This window comes from Rhinolophus sinicus, chromosome 14 (genome assembly GCF_057876585.1).
Source record: "Rhinolophus sinicus isolate RSI-liver-muscle chromosome 14, RSI-T2T, whole genome shotgun sequence".
Taxonomy (NCBI): Eukaryota; Metazoa; Chordata; class Mammalia; order Chiroptera; family Rhinolophidae; genus Rhinolophus; species Rhinolophus sinicus.
Genome location: NC_142514.1, coordinates 164,220,640 through 164,241,454, shown reverse-complemented (window position 1 = coordinate 164,241,454; position 20,815 = coordinate 164,220,640). Strand labels below are relative to the sequence as shown.

Sequence of the window (20,815 nt, the reverse complement as noted above, 5' to 3'; positions counted from 1 at the left end):
TACGTAGTGAAACAATTACTAGTCAATCTGATTAACATATCATCTCACATAGTTTTTTTTGTGATGCAAACACCTGAAATCTACTAACAGCAAATATCCAGTATTTTTTTTTTATTAGTTTCAGGTGCACAAAACAATGTAATACTTAGACATTTATCATTTATATCCCTCACACTGTGTCAACCCCCCTCCCCCATCCACTATCCCTCTGACATCGCACACGGCCATTACATTTCCACTGAATCTATTCCTAACGCTGTACTCTGCTTCTTGTAACTATATACGTTTATATATATATACATATATATGTGTATATATATACACACACACATATATGTGTATTTATATATATTATATATATATATATATATAATATATATATATATATATATATATATATATATATATATATATATATATATATATAAATAAACTTGTAGTTGACATTCATTATTGTTCAGCTTCAGCTTTGAGTACAGTGCAGTGATCAGGCAGCTCCTCTTTATTCTGAGGCCTGTCTCCAGACTTTAACTCTAGAGTCTAATGAAAGCACCAATACTCAAATTTTTGACCCTAACAAGTAGCCAACTTGGGCCGGGAGCTGGGATTCAGGCTGTCAGGGTGAAGCTCTCATAACTCTCGCCCAGTTTTATCCTGAGCTTTTAGAGGCGGTGCCGTCTTCGTTGCAGAAGGGCCCAATTGCCTCCCAGTTCTGCTCCGTTGGCCACCGCCTGCAGCCCGGGCTAGTAGTCGCTCCGGTGAAAGGTCGCGCGGGCTGCGAAGCCCACAGGGACCCCGCACCGGGCAGCCCCGCGTCCCCCGAAGCTGAGTCTCAGGGTACCGGGCGGCCGAGTTTTCCGCGAGAAGGGCGCTCCGTGGCCCGGGCCACCACGTCACTCGCGACCTGACCCCGCTGGGCCCGCCCCGGTCCCAGGAGACGAGAGCAACGTGGGCCGTGGAGGGTAAGCGCTGCGCGACCCGCGGACTTTCTGGATCCCGGCGCCAGGGCACTGGCGAGGACTGGGAGTCGGGCTCCTGTCGGCTCCTCCGCGCGCCAGAGCGCAGGCCGGGCGTCTGGCCGGAGCCCACTGCCTGCCCCGGGTTCAAGTTCAGATAAGCGCCGGCTTTGCGGCTTCCCTTCCGCTCTCTTCCGCCTTGGAGAGAGCTGTGGTTCTGAGGGCCTTGAAATGCGCACGGACAATGCTCCTGTGTGTGCGTGGGGGATGGGGGGGGGGCAAGTCCCTGGTCACCAGCCGTGTACTCCCCCAGTCTCACTTAATGCCCTTGTACACTTTGTCCCTGCACAGCCAGGTCGCGTGCCTGTCTTAAGTCTGCCCCTGTTTGTATGAGCAGGAAGACCTATCTGCTTTCCCTTTGCTCAGCTCATGAAATCCCCTCTTGAAAACACACCGGAAGGGGGAGCTTTGGATCAAGCGAAGGCTTTTCTGTCAAAAAAAGAAAAAAAGAAAAGCACACACACACACACACACACACACGCTGGACTCCCGCGCACCTGGTTTTAATAAGAGCCTAGGGAGAAATATGGCTCCGGGCCTGTAGGATCCCCAAGAAATTCTGTCCATAGAGAGAAAGAAGGGTGCACACAGATTGTACGTGAGCAGACACACTTACTGTACAAGGGTTTGTAAAGACCTCGTGCCCTTTTCAACTTTAATTGTAGCTTAGAGAGGATGTAGGTGGTTATGGACAATGTATTTTCTTTCCACTTTTAATAACAAAAAGGGAATATTGAAAAACATCCCCCTCTTCCTATACTCCCACTGCGTTAATCTATGTGCACACATTTTTTTTTTTTTTTTTTTACATAATTGCAATTATAGATACACGACATTCTTATTTCAAATTCTGGAACAAGGGAGGTAAATTACATCCCAACAGAACGGAAGTTTTTATTAACTCAGAAAGAAAAGAGCTTCCAATACATGAGCTGGAAGTTAAAGATTGTATCATGCTTTCAACCTATATTATAAAAGTTAAAAGGATAAAGGACATGAAAGACTTTTTAGAAAGACTCTTGTGAGACATATAAATATATATTTACACACATTCTTTTTGCATCTTCGTTTGAAGCCAAGGACAAATTTCTTTCCAACATAGTACTTTGATCTTCATATTCTTAAGAAAATAACTCTTACTCTACCTTGCACTAGAATGCTGAGAACACTAATTTTTCATCTAACATTTCTTAAACCCTTAGTCAGCATTTAATAAGAGGCCTTAGAGTCTTGCACTTCTGTTCCCACTGCCTGGAATTCTTTTCCCTTGTCTTTGCAAGCTCCTCCTTATTCAGGTCTCTGCTCAAATATCTATTCCCTTGCCCACCCCACGCAGCACTGATATTTTATTTTCTTCAAAGCACTAACCACGATCTAAAATTATTAATTTTATTATTGTCTGTCCCACGCCTCATTAATATAAGAGACCTTGCTGTTGTTTTGCTTGCTGTTATCCTAGAACCATACCCCCCCCCCCCCCCCCCAGCATCTATCAGGACTGGTGTTTAGTAAATACTAACAAAAGAAAAAGAAAAAGAAAGGTTTGTAGTACAGAGTAGAGACTTGGGAGCACTAGCTAAGTTTTGTGAACCTTGAGGAAATTTATTTAGTCTCCTGTCCCCCACCCCTTGCTTTTTCCCCACAGTGGTTTGGGTGCAGCTGCTGTCCCTTCTTAGGGCCCCACCCACAGTGACCCAGGCTAGCTCCAGGAAGTAGATTCTGCAGGCAGTTGGGGCCTCTGGCATTTTTTTGGGTCTGGATTTTGGACTAGAGAGCAACTGGGATTCTCCCCCAGAGGCCTGGGACTGCTGGCTGCACAAACCCCCTGACCCTTTCGCACTTTCCAGTGCTTGGCTGCATGCATGAGGGTCCAAGGTTCCTAGTGGGAGCTGCTCGTGAAAGATGCTCTGTTATTGTTGGACTCCAGGCACAGGGAATAATTAGGGGAGTGACATGAGCTAAAGTTGAGGCCTGTTCTTGTAGGCTGGGCCATGAGGCTGCAATGGCTTGCTTTCTGGCAAAGGCCATGGATTCCTGTGGATTTGTACATGGTTCACTTCTCAGAGGAAGCCTTGGTGAAGAAGAGGCTGGGAATGGGGGCAGAAAAGTTTGGAATTTCCTGTGATTCCTTGGGATTTTATTATTGTTGAGAACCACCCTGGGCAATACCAGGGTGGAGTGTCTGGGTCTGCTTTCTTTTCCTCAGGGCCATACTGGGCTTTAGGGTCTTATAGGCTGCCCTGGCCAGGCCTGAATGTCGAGTGGGTGGAACTGGAACAGCAGTGGAAAGAACGGATGTTCTGAGAGCCATCAGTTGCCAGCAAGGAAAAAGCTTTTCCTTAATCTCTGCAGTGCCCAGCATGGTGCTAGCACATGGGTGTTTAATAAAATGTTCATTCAAGTATGAAGCGTGCCAGTGCCCTTCACACTGTGTTTCAAGCCTGGATGTGTTGGTGAACGTAGGCTCTGGAGGCCCACTGCCTGGGTTCAAATCCTGGTGGCTCCACTTATAAACTATGTCTGTGAGCTTGCTATCATACCTCCCTTAACCCATGCTACTCATCTGTAAGGTGCAGATAGTAATGTTACCCACTTCATGGGGTTGTTATGATGATTTGATGTAGAAAGTTTGGAAAGCATTTAGAGCAGAGCATGGCACGTAGTAATAGGTGAGGTGCTTAAAAAAATTAAAAGAAACATATAGAAAAGGTTAACATTTACCTCATGGCGTAGGGAAAGGAATAGGATCAGGAATGGGCACACTAGGGATTTTGAAAATAATCGTCATTTTTCTCTTTCTTAAACTGAGTGGGTATATCACTCAGTTTAAGTGCTTTGTTATATTGCTGTTATGCTTTATGCATATTTTATAAATGTTTTAGTATCTGCTCAACATATGATGAAACTTTAAAACTGCACACTCTGATGTGTCCTAGCCTACATTTTAACACATTGAAGACCAGGAGGAAGAACTGTTATTTCTGATTCACAAATGCAGAAACTGAGGCTAACTTGCTCAAGGTCTGCACTGTTAAATAGTACAGCCACTGTGTTCTTAATTGCTATGTATGGCTTTTCTTATGTGTTGCTGATATAGCAGGTTGTATCTAAACTTTAAAAAATGTAATTCATTACCCTGCCCATGTCGACTCACATAAAATCACACACTATGACTTGTATGTACGAATCAGGATTTTCCTCATCATGTGAAACCAACTTATAACACAGAAATAAGCTAGGTACAAATGGCCATTCCTAACCCTCTACTTCAAATTTAACATTCAATAAAACAGCATACTATTCTCAGTAGTTCACTTATATAATAATAAGAGATGCTACAAATTTTAATTTAAAATACATATAAAATGAGATGCCACTTATATGTGTTTTACTCTGCATATAAAACACATGAAATCTCTATATAAAACATATACAGAAGGTGCCCAAAAAAGTATATACATTTTAAGAAAGGAAAAAACTGGATTAAAATTGTAATATTCAATGTATACCGATAACAAGATGAATATAAGTCATGTCTATACATTTTTTTTTTTTTGGCATCCCCGGTATTGGGATTCCATCTAAGATTTTATTAGAAAAAAGATCCCAGATGCGAGAAAGAAAAAAAATTTTGATTATCACTGGCTTAAGAATATAATTAAGGTTTAGGAATTTGATGGTGTGTGAGGCAGAGTTAAATGTTACTCAACAATTTATTAAGTGCCTTTTATATATAAAACATTGTGTTAGACACTTAAGGAAAATACAGAGGTGAATAGGACAGTTTGATATTCAGTGCTGTTTATAATAATCCTTTAATAGGTAGCACATTAATATACTATTAAATGTTTTGAAACTTAAGACATTAATCAAAGCTTATTGTATTATGAACTACAAGATTCCTACAATTGAAGTTTTTGAGAGAATTCAAAGAAAAGATCAATGATTTCAGAAAGAGTCAGCATTTGATCTGGACTTCCAAGATGGTTAAAGAAAGTTGGATAAACACAAGGGGAAAAGGAAGGGGGTTCAAACCTGACTGAGGATGAGCGAATGGGGGTGGTAGGAAACCTTGAGGACTATTTGGAGAATGGAAAATAGTTGAGTTGACTAGAGGGTTAGGTTCCCTGCGGTGGGAGGGAAGGCAGGTTCAAGTGAGAACTACAAAAAATGTCACACGACAGACTAAGGGGTCAGGCCTTCCTTATCCAGTAGGCAATGGGGAGCCTCTTAGGGTTTTGAAGCATAGTGTGATGTGACCAGGTTGTGACCTAGAAGCATTCTTCTGATGGTGTTTAAGATATTAGAGGGAAGAAAACAGAGATGGGGAGACCAGTAAGGAGGCTACTGGGATAGTTACAGTAATATAGACTTAAATTAGTAGGGTGGCAGGGGAGATAGAAAAACAGAGGTTGATGGAAGAGGTATGGCTGGAGTCACATTTATAGTTTGATAACTGATGGAATGTGTTGACAAAGGGTATGTGCAGGTGACTCTAAAGACTGGAGATTGCATGCCGTTGACAACAGAGAGAAGTCAAGAGGAGGAGGAGCTAGGCATATTTCAAAAATGACCCAGGGGTGTGGAGCTGAGAAAGCCAGAATTCAAATTTCTATACCTGAGGTTTCTCTGAGCCTTTAGAGAAAATCTGTATCATACATCATTTCCCAAGTTGGCCCTAGAAACCACCCCTATCCTCCTCCCCAAACATTTCACAGGACACCATGTGGAAATACATCAACAAATCAGGCCTGTAGGTAAGGAACAAGCCGTGTGTTTGGACTTTGTCACCTTGAAAAACATCAGTTCTGCATTACAGCAAGGAAACATCTCACAGCAAGTTCCACGCCCAGGACACTGGATTCTGGAACCCGAGGCAGTTTGTATGTGCCTATTTTTTAAAACTGCTATTCTAGGTCCTATTTCATCATGCCTCCTGTTTGTAGCACATGGAAAGTGCAATATCAACTTTGAAAAGAAGCTGAGTGTGAATTTTGCCTGAAGGGTACTCATGCCTGAAGGGTTGGGAAATGTTGAATTTTTTTAGGCATACTAGACTCTTCCTCCTGAAGGCCTGGAGGAGGTGGAAGCCCTGCTTCTATTATTGGTGCTCTGCTGTTTCCGTTAGAACAGGGCCCTTGGGTTTTGAAACATCAGTTATTATTTAACACTAGATCATCCAGATGGACTCATCTCTAGGTCTGCTGCAAGCTCTCCAAGTGACATTTAGGGACGTGGTTCTTTCTAGTTCAATCAAAGACTCCCCTTACCAGAAAGTCATCCCTGTGATTTTTAAAAATTTTATACATAACATAAATTTTACCATTTTGGCCCTTTTTAAGTATATAATTCAGTGGCATTAAGTACTTTCTCATTGTTGTGCGACCATCATCAGCATCTATCACCAGAACTTTTTCTTCTTCTTAATTGAAAATCCATCCCCATTAAGCAATAATTCCCCATTTCCCACTCTCCCCAGCCCCTGGCAGCCACCGTTCTGTTTTTTTTTTTTTTTTCTTTATAAATTTGACTACGCTAGGCACATCACGTAAGTGGAATCCTACAGTGTTTGTCCTTTTGCATCTGGCTTATTTCACTCAGCAAAATGTCTTCAAGGTTCATCCATGTTGCTGCATCTGTCAGAATTTCTTGCCTTTTTAAGGCTGAATTATACTCCATTGTGTTTATATACATTTGTTTATCTATTCATCTGTCTGTGGACATTTGGGTTGTTTTCACCACCCTGTGTCTTTGATTTAGTTCTGTACGTAGTCCTTGCAGGGAGCTTCCTTCCACATAAGTTGAAGATGCCTTTTGGGTTTGATTTAATTACATTTGCATTGATAATAGAAAATTGCAAGCCATCTCACTAAATCAAGGTATGAAATTGTGCTCATCCAACTTTAGAGAAAAAAGTGCTTTTTAATCCCAATTTTAGGTGGACTTGGATAGCAGCAGTTTTATACTTGATTCAGGGAGCTTAGTCCTAGGAGGTAACCGGTAATTCCTGGCAGAAGGAAAATCCCTTTTAATTTGGGAAGGGACCTAGGCTAACTTGGCAGTTAGTAGTTCAATGTTGGGCCTGGTCCCCAGTGCTTCCCTAAATCTTTGTATGGTCTCAAGCATTTGGGAAGAGTGGAAAAGTCAGTAGGTTGGTTGGAAATCCAGGCCCAGACACCATGGAAGGTGCTGCTTTGGAGGCTACTACTGGTTTTTAGTTTTGAGTTGGAGAGATTAGAAGAGGGCTTTGGTGGAAAGGAAGGGGAGGGGGCATGGAAACCACCAGAGTCCTGAGCTCACCCTAGTTTCCCACAACATCCTTTTCTACTTCCCAGAAGACTTTGCTTCAGGGAAAACAAAATAATTTTGACTGAGCTATTTATTAGGTTGGAATAATTTCAAGGCTCATTTAATGAGTTTTCCCCTCTCTTTTTGCCAGCATTACAAGGAACCGGCTTTATCATTTGAATCTACTAGTTCCCAAATTGTGCACCAAGGTGCCTTGCTTTAAACTCACAGGGGTGCCATAAAATATTTTAAATCTTTGAGGAAAATACAACTGTATTTGACATCTTTTGGGATACCCAAGAACTACTAGCCCTAGGTCTTCATAGTTGCAATATTAGATAAAGCTACATTCCTTTCAGTGCTGTCATATCATTGCGAAGCTAGGTTTTTGGTGGTAGTTTTGAAAAAAAACTGAGTACCTGGTGAAAATCAGTGTGGAGTAGGAAGTAAGGGAGCAATGTCCAATCTGATCCCAAAATTTAAGAAGTTTTAAAGTGCCCAAGAGGTGTACACAGCCCATTAACAAGTAATTATGATCACTTAAGAATCCAATTAAAATTTTTTTTCAATTTATGTGTATTATTTTTTCCAATGGCTACTAAATTGTTAGGACAGAAACACTTATTAAGTTGTTTGGATTTCACTATGTAACAAACATAACTGTTAAGTATTTCTTTCATCCCAAGGGTGCCGTAAAAAAATTGCTGTGGGGCCGGCCCAGTGCCTCAGGTGGTTGGAGCTCCGTGCTCCTAACGCCAAAGATTTCCGGTTCGATTCCCACATGGGCCAGTGGGCTCTCAAGCACAAGGTTGCCAGTTCAACTCCTTGAGTCCCTTAAGGGATGGTGGGCTCCGCCCCCTGCAACTAAGATTGAACATGGCACCTTGAGCTGAGCTGCCTCCTGGATGGCTCAGTTGGTTGGAGCTTGGACTCTCAACCACAAGGTTGCCAGTTTGATTCCTGGAATCCCACAAGGGATGGTGGGCAGCGCCCCCTGCAACTAGCAATGGCAACTGGACCTAGAGCTGAGCTGCGCCCTCCACAACTAAGACTGAAAGGACAACAACTTGAAAAAAAAGTCCTGGAAGTACACACTGTTCCCCAATAAAGTCCTGTTCGTCTTCCCTAATAAAATCTTAAAAAAAAAAAATTAAAAAAAAATTGCGGTGACACTAAGGGCACCGTGTACCAAGGACATTTGGGAATCTTTTCTTTAATCTATCAGAAAATTCCCAAAGTTGTGTATTTACTTTTAAATACATCAAACATGGGATTGGAGATGAGATTACAAACTAAATAAAATAAACACTTTGCTTTGAGATTTCCTAAAGTAAATTGCTTTATTTTTCTGAGTATAAAATTAATATGTATTAGTTATTTAAAAAAATCCAGAAAGGTGCAAAACAGAAAATAGAAACCTCCATATTTCCATCCTCTGTCTCCCTCCCTAGAGATAATAGCTGCTAAATTTTGGTGGATATTTTCCCAGACTTTTTTCTGTGTGTATTTAAGAATACTAGATATTTTACAAAAATTGATGATATAAATTCTATTGTTTATTGCTTTTTAAAATTCACTATATTACAGCTATCTTTCCATATCAATATGAATAGATGTGTACACTTTCAGGGGAGAAAAAGCCTCTGAATTCTAAAACCTTTATTACTAATTGTAGGATGATTCCACTATTAGAGTAGTTCAACCGTGCCCTCTTGTGGCTTGATGGGATATTTAACATTTGTCTTCAAATATTTGAGGGTAAGGCCTTATATTGTGACATGGAGGATACGAAGGTGAATGAAATAAGATCTTTTCTTGGAACAAATTGTCTATAAGAGGAGATGAAATGTATTAATTAAGTAACTACACAAGGAAATAAAATGTAATTGAGTATGATCCCCAATTGGGTATGATCAGAGAGCCACAGTTAAAATCTCACAGGAGGAAGAGGTTAGTCCTCCTGTGAAGATTAAAGACTTCATGGCACGTTCACATCAGCAGCAGTAACAATAGTGCTAACAGATAACATTTATTGCGTGCTCTGGGCCAGGAACTGTTCTTTGCACTTTTTATAGAAACGATGGAATTCATCTCTGCCTTCAAACGTGGGTAGGATTTTGACTTAGAGGGGTGATGAGAGGTGGAATGAAGGCAGGAGATAGTACTCCAGGTGGGGGACCTGCAAGAGGAGAAGCAGGGGAGTCTGTTCAGAGAGGAGTGTGCCTTGCAGATGGCTGGGAGTGAAGTGGGAAACAGCTTTAGAAAGAGGCGAGTACCTTACCTTGAATCCCAGACTAAGGAATGTGACCTTAATTCTGTTGAAAGGCAATAGGGACCAACGATTCAAGTTTTTGATCAGGGGAGTAATTTTATCAGAATAATCATAGGGACTTTTGGAAAATTAACTTTTGCAGTATGAAAGAGGAGAGACTTAGGGTGGAAGGGTGAGCGAGGAGGCTACTGCAATGGTCCAGGCATGATACAGTGTAAGGTCGCTCTGAAGTGGTGCAGCAGAAAACGGAGAGGAGGGAATGAATCTGAGCCTGGTAAGGAAGTCAGAAATGGAGGATCTCTTACTTGAGTTTCACATTTTTATTATTCGTGTAAAGCCACCGTCACATTTGGTGAACTTTGAACGGAGGTCTTCATCCCCAATGGGTTTATTTTACATGAACTAAATAGATTTACTCACCAGTGTTCACGAGCTGACTTCCTCCCTTTCCTCCAAGACATTAGTTACTTTAGGGCCACCAGCCAGACCACACTGGTCAGTCTCTGATCTGGTCATTTTGACAGAGCCCAGGTCTGCTGGTAGGGCACTTTATCCCTTGCCCTTCTCTGAGTTTGTGATGGTGGCGTGGTATTTGGAGAATGGTGTTACGGTGTCTTTCTTTTTCCAATGGCTGTAACACCAGAGGGGAATTGCTGAACCTGAGCAAATGGGAATTGGATCAGACCTAAGGGCTGGTTCTAAGGATGGGAGATACTGAAACTGCCTGATCAAGGGGGCTACAGTACACTGTGTTGTGGCCATTTACAAAGACGAGACAGTTAAGCGAGATGATTGGAGTTTAGTTGGCCTTCCAGAATAATCAATTGTTACTTTTATTTGTACATGCTTATAAAAGAAAGCCTACCTTTACGTTTAGAAGCACCGAGAGCAGTGATTCCCAAAGCAAGGTCACCAGCCATCGGGATCTAGATGGGCTCAAGCCTATCCCATAAATGTATAAGGAGTTATTTTATAATAAAAAAATAAGGTCCATCAGCTTACACTTATCTCTAATAAAGCTAACAATAAATCAGATATCTTCCTCCCAGTTCTTCGTTGTCATCGGCTTTCCCATGCCTATATGGGCCTGTCCCTACACAGTATGAGGGTCACTGATTGGACAGACGTGATTATGTTGATCGTTCCTTGTGCATTTCCCCAGTAACAAGTGAACTTCTCTGCACCTCACAGGTCCTCCTCAATATTTTTCCTTGAGAAACTCTCTTGAGTTATATCATATTTTAAATATAAGTAACTTGACTGCGGAAAGTTAGGTCAGGTGTTTCTTGGGCATCCAGGACCTAGAATTCAAAAAGATTCCCATGGCTTTTTTCTCTGAATGTTAGAGACTATGCTTTTGCTCACGGGCAAAGAGGTGTGACTGAATATAATATATAACATGCTATAAACGCAGTTCTTGAATTTGTGGATCACTAATTAACATGCTTGAGCTATTTCCAACTTTGCCGGAGTCATAATTCAAAACTGATTTGTCATTGGTATACAGCAGCATCATATTTCAAACCCTATCAGATCATAGTTATGTACTTTATCACTTTTTAACTATTTAAATTACATTCCTGTTAATAGGATCTATGTTTTAACATCAACAGGCAGATTGGCGGATTGCATGGTTCATGTCTAGTTGAGTTTTTATGGCTAATTGGGCACATATGTACTAAGCTAACCTCTCTATTTAGAAGTGAAGGATTTTACTAAAAATGAGCATATTTTTATTACAGGCAGCTTAGTTTCATCTGCTTAAGTAGTTTTTGAAACAGGAACCATTTTTTTCAGAACAACTGTATCTTAATGTGTTAACTGTATTTTTTAAATGCAGATTTCTTTCACTAGCTTAATGGGAGTTCACAGAAATCACAGCCTTTTAATTAAAGCCACTATGTGTCAGTGCCAGACATTCTGAAGGATGCCAGTGAACCAAAAGAGAACACATTTCTGAACTGGAAATGTGCATATGGGACCCTTCAGAAGCCTGACAGAAATGCCTGATGGAAGGATTGGAAACAGGAAAAAGATTAATAAGAACATCAGAGTAGTTTTCAGAATAGCTTAAATAATGTGTGTAGTGAAACAATTTTCTATAGCAAAGAATGGTTTGATTGAAACACTGTGACTCTTGCATAGGCTTAATACTATAAAGTCTAAATCTAACTTCAATCCATTTGAACTAAAAGAGCCTCCGATAGCTGTATTTTTCAAAACTAAAATTGGGACAAGTGACTATATTTTCAGAACTAGCTCAAGTGGTCTGACAAGCAAAATTTGGAAGACAAGGGAACAGAATGTTTGAAATCGAAAGGATCCTTAAAAACCTACAATGTGCAGTCACTGTCATGGCAGCTGTAAGGAAATCATGAGATACGAGTACATTTCATTTTGGTCAAACAGAAAGAGCCTGGGACAAGAAGTTAGATGACAAATTTTAAACCCTGCCCTGCACTTAACTAGCTGTAGGACTAGACAACTGGTTTCTTAGTTGTAAAAGTGATTATGTCTACTGTAACCATCTTAGGGTTATTGTGACGTTTCTAATGAACTATTGTGAAAAAAAGCTTCTTGAAAAGCAATGCTGAAGCATTACATAAATGGAACTATTTCTGTGGTTTTGAATAACTGTGGCCAGACAGAGAACATGCTTTATTTGCCATTGCCTTGCTCAAATGCCTAAGGAAAGGTTCTGCGGACAGTGCTGAATGCATTCATGCGTGCATGCATGCATGCATACATGAATGAATGAATAGTTCTCTTTGCTCTAGTTTTATTTTCTCCCTCAGAGACTTGGGCTAAAAAAATAAAACTAAATGTGTGGTTTGGGATTCCTTAGAGTTTTACACAGGTGCACTGTGCTGGTATACATCCAAGTCTGAGCCACGTGTATAAACACAAATCTAGTTTGGTAGACATCTAGTATTACAAGTATACAGGATGTTTGGTGGGATTTTTTTTCCTGTGGTATTGGATTTGGCCGCTAAAGCCCTAGTTGCAAATGCAACATTTTAAAGAAAGCCAATGACAGCTGTGGCCCCCTCTTCTTACCTTCCCCTTTTCCCCTCCCCCCAAATATGGGACAGCCTATTTGGTCCTCCTACCGCCATTTGTTGACCCAGCCTCCTCTCTCATCTTGAGGACCTTTTATGGAGGTTATGTGGGAAGAGAGAGGGGGGAGGGGAGCGTCTTCTATGCTGTAGCCTTTTGGAGGAACATTATTCATGATTTTCTTCCTTTTTCTTGAGAGAGAGACAGAGGCTAGGGGTAATTCCTTTAACACATTGAATGAGGAGAGAAATTCCTTGTCTGCAAGAAGGGGAAACTGTCTTTAGGTTCCCCTATTGGACATCTGTTTGGGCAGCAGACTTGCAGATCTGTCCCCTGGCCTGTTAGAGAAGAGGACTGGAGAAGGATGGCAGGCTGCTGAGAGGGGCTGGCTGGGGGGCCGCCTGCACGTGCCCTGGTTGTTGTGGCAAGGATGCCTGAGTTCATCGTGGTCAGGTGCACACTGCAAGTTCAGGGCCGTTGGGTTTGATGCTCTTACTGGTTTTCCACCCAAGAGGGTGGCCCACTGGGTGAGGAAGCTGTCTGAAGAGTCACACTTCAGCTCTAGCCTGCTCTGCAGGGAGGTGGTGACATTTAAGCTGAACTAACTAGCACTAAGTGACAGTGACCCAGCAGTGATGGCGCTTACTTGAGATCCACTATTCCAACTGGGGAGGGAGATTTGACAGCACACAGTAGAAAAAAGTGATTAGAAGACAGAAAACAAAGCAAACCCCAAACTGTTTTATGTTTGTGTGGCACTGAGCAGAGATGCTTCCATTGGTTATTACACTAATTAGAAACTGTCCTCATGTGGTTTGACTCCAGTTAATCACAGAATCCAGACTCTGCGCAGAGAAGACCTTAAAGATAATTCCTTTAGTCTAGTAGATTTCAAATGATGTTCCAGGAAGTCTGGGGTGGGGGTGGCAGCCCACAGAGGTTGCTGAGGACCCTCTGAGTGAGGAGAGATAAGGATGGGTTAAGGCAGGAGGCACGAAGAGGGTAGAGATGCTGAGAAGGAGGACTTCTGCTCTCCTCCCTCCCCCTTTAGCTAGAAAAAGTTTGCTTTCATCTGCTTTATGTATCAGACTTCATTGTAAGATTACTTTTGTCTAAAGGGTTCCCCAGTTAGAAAGAAAAAAAGGCTTCCTTATAATCCATCCCCTTTATTTCTGAGATAAATAAACTGAGAAAAATAAGGGAAGTAACAAGCCAAAGGCCACGGAGCCTTGAGTGGCAGAGTCAGGACGGGTGATATAGTTTGGCACCCTGTCCCAAACCGAAATGTAGAGTTAGTCTCATGAATTCAAGGTGCCTTTATTAAGCAGCTACCAGACAGAGCCACGCAACGGGTTTTTTTCTCTTTTTCTTCTTCCGAAAACAGTAAGGCAGTTCCTGCATCCATTTGGTGCCTTTACTGCCGGAAAAAAAAAACAGGGAACAGGGGCTTTCTTGGGTTACCTTGGTAAGAGATCTCTGCAAGTCAAACACTATTAACTTTAATGAAGCAGCTTTGATGGTGGGGAAGAGACAGCTGACACCACATTTCCCTAATAATAAACCACTCTGACAGATAAAAACAAACAGGCTCAAGATAACATATAGCATTTCGGAGACCAGGGCCAATTACGAATGCAGACGGATGTGATCCCGGCTTTCCTCTAAAGCCCGTGTCCCTCCATCTGTTGTGGAAACTTCTCAAAGGCAGGGCAGGACGGTTTAATCGGCTTTCACAGAAACCACTGCCTAGGTTATTATTAGGATGGCCCTAGGAGGAAATTTTAAATAAACCTAGTACTATCCAGGGCTTTTTCTGAAGACCCACTTTGCTCTGTTTTAGCCATCGGATCTGAGCGCTGCCGGTTTGTTTATTCAGTTCTAGCAACTGGGCTAACATACTCCTCCACGTTCCTGGGTGTCGGGTGACCTAACCTATATTCTCCATGGGGTGTGCTCTCGGCCTTCAGAAATGAATGCATGACGGGTGACCATTACGCACGGAGGGGCCGTGCTTACTCCGTCTCAACAGATCTCAATGGAGAACTTGCCCTAAAATAACACCAACCAACCAGTCAGGTTTAGACTAGGTTTGGTGCTAATGCCTGCTGGAGGTAGCAAAGAGGAAATGGTGTGCAATTTGGAGCTCTGGCGTGATTTGGCCCTTCATCATTAAACCCAGATTTCAGTGAGACCATGATGAGCAACAAATACTGGTTTTAAAAGAATTTATTTCAGTTCCCTCACAAGGCTGTATCTCTTAACAAAATACCCTATATTATGTCCTTTCATTAGGGGCTGCTTGTATGTGTGCAGTGGGGGAGAGATCATTATAATTGTACTTTTGAATTTTAAGTCACTTTCTATATTTATTTTCTTATTTGATCTTCACAACCTGCCTAGTGAAGCAGATTTCAATAGCCCCACTGATTTGCCCAGGGTCATACAGGTAGTAAACTTCAGAGCCAGCACTGGATGATTTCAAGGCTTGTTCCACTCTGATGAAAAGCTCTGAGTGTTCTCTCTCCCCGCCTCTGTCTCTCCCTCCCTCCTTTGGGGGTGGGGTACGAGGAGTAATGGCCAGAAAGCAGAAGAGCCTGCCCTGAATTACTTACTGAAATCCACTGATAATTCCAGAGCCCTAGTGGAGTCTTAAATACCAAGAAAGAGCTTGTTTCCTCTATTAAGGCAGCTGACAAGTTGCCCAGGTACCTGCTTCCAGAATGGTAATGATTATTATGTAGCAAGTGCCCGCTATGTTAGGCTCTTATGCAAACACATAATTATATCTTTACTATTCACACCAGTCCTAGAGGTACTCTTATTACCCTTACGTTGTAGATGAGGAAACTGAGGCCGAGAGACATGAAGTAACTTGCCCAAGGTCATACAGCTTCTGAGCCTGTGCTTGTCCTGTGCCACACCATACTTGGGTTTGGGTGTGAACACGTGGTCAAAAGTGAACAACACGAGGGAGAGAGGCCCTGAATTGAGACCACACTATACATTAATAATAATTAAAACAATAATAACAAAAGTTACCATATGTGCCAACCCCTATACTAATATTTTATACATGTTATCTCATTCACTTTGACAGTGGACCTTACCAATAGAGACATCTGTCACATCACTATTCTCTACCCTTGGTTCTTAGCTTTTGCTATAAAAATCCCTCCCTTCTTTTGTGATTTGGCTATAAAAAGAAACTGTATTTTAAAAGCATATGGCTTTGCCCTAGGTACCCCCTACCCGCTGCGATCTAGAGACGACTTAAAAAAACTGGGAGAGAAACACATTCCACTGATGACAATGAGATTCAGAATGATTTTTAACAGTCCGAAACCTGCACTGAAACCTCCAAGAAGAAAAAGATAATATTCTGTTTTATGGACAAAAATTCAGTTGGAGGTGACAGAGGCCTGCTTTAGGGGTGGCCCTTGTGAAAAAGATCTGGGTGGTTTTTTTTTAAGTGTCCACAAGCTTAAGATGAGTCAGCTATGTCTGGGGGCATGACAGCTAAAGTTGCAAATGCAATCCTAAGAATAGTTTTGAATCATGGATTGTTCTGGGAGCCCTAAGGGAACTAAGATAAAATTCTGTTATTTTGCAGATGAAGAAGCTAGGCATCTTTTTTATTAGGTCACAAGCGGAGTTTCAAGTCATCTCTGGGTGATAGGTAGAAACAGACTTGTTTACACCAAGGTTGCCCTCCTTTTTAGTCTCCCAGTCTTTGGTGGAAAAGCAGGCCATCTCATGAGATGGTGGGCTCCTCTCCCTGGAGGCCTGCAAATAGAGACTGACTGAAAAGTAACCAGCGCTCAGGCCTTTACAGGGATTACCTCATTACCACATTCCAGCCCCTCAGTGATTACATGAGGTAGTTAATCCTATTCTCACCTTTTAACAGGTTAGGAAACTGAGAAGTAGAGCAGTTTGGCAGAGGCAGTGTGTATGAAAATTTTGATTATACCTGGCCTGGGACTCTAACTCAAAGTTTGAAAGAAAGAGACAATTCCCACTGCCCCTTCCCACACCCTTAGCTGAGATCAGATTTCTCTCTGATAGACACGCTGGGAGGACATGGGTTTATGAGGAACCTGACTGCAGGGCTGGGTGATAACGACTGGTAATTAGCTTGCCCTTGTAGTCAGGTCTCCAGGCACAGGACAGGAGTGGTGAAAGGACGCAGGGCCCCAAGAACACACGCCCTTGCCTTTCAGCATGAAAATGCCTCTTAGAGGCCAGAGCGACTGGGTTTTGTGGGAGCCACGTGTGGCAGCCTAGGGCTGATTCAGAGTTGCCCACTCAGTTTTCTCTCAGGCGCCTGTTTTTTGCATCACAGCAGCCCTCAGGAGACTGCTTCCAACTTTGACTCTACTCCAGGCTAACAGCCCAACCTATGACAGTGAGAGTTTTAAAGGAGGATGGAAAATAAAGGAAGCATTAGGCCCAGGGTTGATTTTCCTAATTTCCTGGCTTTTCTCACCCAATATTTTTGTATACAGATGAAATCCAGTAAAATGAACATCAGTGGCTTGGTCAATGGGGGAAGGACTGCAGTGGAAAGTAGCCTCAGGTGTGTGAGTGGAGTGTGCAGTGGGGAAGCCCCTACCCCATTGGTTTAAGAGTCAGTGGAGGATGCTGGGGCGAATGAAATGTCTGAGTCTCCGCTGTCTTGATCGCCTTCAGCATTGAGCGCCCCCTTCTGGACTTCCCTGGGTCAGGTGGTAATAGAACTCGACTACAGCCCCGGTTTCCTTGGGGCAGGAGGGATACAGAGCCCTTCAGGGGTCTTGCCTGTTTTGCTTTATGAAGACTTTGGCACAGGAGAGACAGTCACAGGCTTTCCAGAAGTTTGGTCACAGCCATTCTTGTGATTACCCCTTGTAGTAGACAAGAAGCTGGCTGGTTTAGCAATTATTACTAATTTCAGAACATCACGAAGCTCTGCCCTCTAGTGGTTCTTTGGGAAACATCCACATTCTCTGGGGGGAAAAAAAACAACCAAAAAAAAGATGACGTTTAGTGCTAACTGGATATTAAACAGAATTGGCCAGAGAACAGGATGACTTGAGAGAAGTGAGTCCCTGGAGCTCCACAGTTGAACACCCCTTTCTGCTTCAATCACCATTTCCTGGCTATTGATAAGCTTGGGAACTGTCCAAACCGATTTAGACTATTTGAATAAAACATGAAGTGAACACATCCCTGAAAACAAAACTTGGTTTGGATTCCTTGATCTTGTTGAGCACAGTGCCTTTCAGTGCTTTAACTTGTAACCCCTGTTCGTTCCTATTACTGATTGATAACACAGTGGATTCTCAGATTGCATCAGCCTTTCCTCTGTTTTCTTTATGCAACATCCCTTTGGCATCTCTCGCCCTATAACAAGTATTTCTATTTTCCCTTGTTGAGAAGAAAACGCCTTTAGCAACATACCCACCTTAATACTCGATTTTTTCCATTTCTTCAAAGTGAGGACAGATCTTAATTTATATGGCAAGCTGAACCATGTACTCCCTTCCTCAAGTTTTTAACTTTACCCTTAAGTTGACTCTTGCCTACTCAGTGACCTTGTACCCTAATTTTTCCGTTTACTTCCTGTACTGCATTTGAAGTGCCTATAAATCACATCGTAGGTCAACCCTTTTCTTCACATGAATAATATTTGTATTCTCGCTGTGCAACACAATTTTACAACAATGCCAATTAATTTTTTTGGCAGTCTAGACTTTCATTCTTTTTCCTTTTCCTTTTCTTTTTCAAAGCCCTATTAAATTTCAAGTCTCTTAGCTCTTGTGATTACTGCTTTAATGCACTAACTTTTCACCTCTCCAGGCATATCTGGAAAATCTCACATTTGAGGTTCTAGGTGGGCTGACCCAGTTTGATGTGGATTCAAAGCAGAACTGGGTCCAGTCAGACTGTGATGTGGAGGCAGAACTGGAAGAAGGGATTGGTGAGATGGACTGTGGTGAGTTGATTCTCACCTGGTACTTGGTTGAGTTGACCACTACCAGGCTTACTGCCCCTTCCCCCACATAGGTCCCTCGTTTAATTAAAATAACATACTTTAGTGATCTTGTAATCATTGGTTTGTTTTCAGAAGCTATCAGGTTGCGTGTGGAAAAGTCACTGGAGCAGAAACGAGATCCACTGACCTCATCTCCCAAGTCATGGAGGAGGGAAATCCAGCATTTGGCACAGGGAGGGTAAATGCAGATAGCATTTTTATTTCAATCATATCTTCTAAGAGCTTAGCTTTTTATGATAAACTGGCCAGTTCCCTTCTTCCCATTCCTCACCCTTGTGAAAAACATTCAACTGTAGCTTGTACCCATTTTTGCTTGCGTGCTTATGAGCGGTGTGTATGTGTTGAATGTTCTCTGTTGGAGGGCTTAGAATTCTAATTCTTTGTGCCTTAACATGGTGTGAAATTCACTGAGCACCTACCCAGACAGTCAGTAGTCTGTTAAATCTGTGGGAACTCAGAACTTCAGAGTATCATACCTCTCATAAAAGCATGAGTGTGGCCCAATTTGCCTTTCAGGTACATGTAGCACAATGTTACCGAAGAAGGAGGGCCCTGCAGTCAGATGACTTCTTTGTGTGATTATGGGCACATCACTTATCCTTTCTAAGCCTTTTTTAAAAATCTGTAAAATGGGAATAAGGACAACATTGTATGAGGATTAAATGAAGCAATGCATATAAAGCTCTTAGCACATAATACTCATGAAATGTCAGTTATTCTCATTATGAGGATGGAAGATCCATCCTAGAGGATCAGTTGTGTGGTACAAACCTGGACTGTAGGCTTAGAAAGGCTGAGCTTGGACTCATGCGTCATAGCTCAGTGACTCTGGAAACCTCACATAACCACCTGAACCTTTCTGATCTCATCCATAAGTTGATGACCCTGTCCCTCCACCCCAGGGTTATTGTAAGGCTCCTAATAGATACAGGATGTACCATGCTTGGCACATACAACTTCACAAATGTTAGCTGATTTCCGGTTCCCCAAGTCTCCTAAGATGATGTGTATCGTCTCCAACAGGCATTTCAACCCTAGTTTTACTTGTTATAAGTTAGAGTGAAAGAATAGTTAGAGTTTAAATGAAAAACAATCAGCTAACACTTCCTTTCAGACCCCTTCAAAAACCCAGGAGCCTTTGGCTCCACAATTTAAGATACCAACTTAACTGAAACTAATATTGCTGTTAAAATGAAATGTATGCTTATATTGTTACAAAACAATGGGCTGTAAGTTCGCCTAATCATTCTGCTGTAGAACAAAACTCCCTGCTTGGGCAGTAGAACACCATGTCACAAAAGCTCTTTGGGACACCAAGTGCTTTGGGCGCTAACAATCTGGTTGGAAAGACGCCATCGCCATGTACCTTCTGCGTGCCTTCGTCTCCTGGCTCGTATTGATTAGTGTAGTTCTGGGCAGAATTTTTGTTTGAGTCCCCAGAAGGACTTTTTTCTTTTGTAAATAAAGAATTCAGCTTATAATCAGTGCCTTCTGGGGTGTTGCAGAGGTGAGAGAAGGGGGTTCAATGGCCTGGGAATGACACGAAAGCTTCTTTCTGCTCTGCTCAGATGTAGGGCCTGTCTGCTCCACGGGTAGGTCCGTGAGAAACAGTGACACCCGCACTTGGTGTGAGAAGCCTGTTTTCTGCTTACATACACAGACTTGATTTATAATCCCAGCTCGGACAGCATCTGAGTCTAATTACCTGGGTATATGAAAGTTCAGGAGATCTCAACAAAGTTAGCAATTCAGGGATGCGCTTTACCAGAAGCAGATGGAAAAAATAAAACACTTTAGTTTATGACTATTTTTTTATTCAGGGGAAGGAGAAAGAACAAAAAGGTTGCCAAATTGATCCTTGTCAAGCACTAATTAAATATTATTCATGATTAATTCTGATGTTGATGTATTCAGTGTTTTAGCGGTGTCATAAATATCTGAAAGAATGAAATAACTCACTTTGTGTAGCTATCATAAATCATGCATACCACAGTTCCCACGTGGCCTCCTGAGCCAGCCCCTTATTATTATTTCTTAAATACATACACTTACTTGTTGGTGACCTTTATGGAATATTATTAGAAATGTGAGGAAATAATTTTCTAATTATGCCTTACTAGTGCCATTTCATTCAGTTTAAAACAAATG

At 42.0% G+C, this 20,815-nt stretch overlaps 1 protein-coding gene across 3 annotated transcripts in view; it reads left to right on the top strand.

Annotated features, from left to right (window-relative positions):
• The first annotated feature begins 655 nt into the window (after positions 1-655).
• Positions 656-20,815, top strand: part of LOC109450808 (uncharacterized) — a 168,288-nt gene continuing 148,128 nt past the window's right edge. For 2 of the 3 annotated variants that reach the window (XM_019738500.3, XM_074336177.2), the window contains exon 1: positions 656-962. The gene's annotated coding sequence lies outside the window, so the exon portion shown is untranslated. Of the gene's footprint in view, positions 1,014-20,815 lie in introns of all 3 variants that reach the window. The other variant, XM_074336176.2, reaches the window with a different exon arrangement.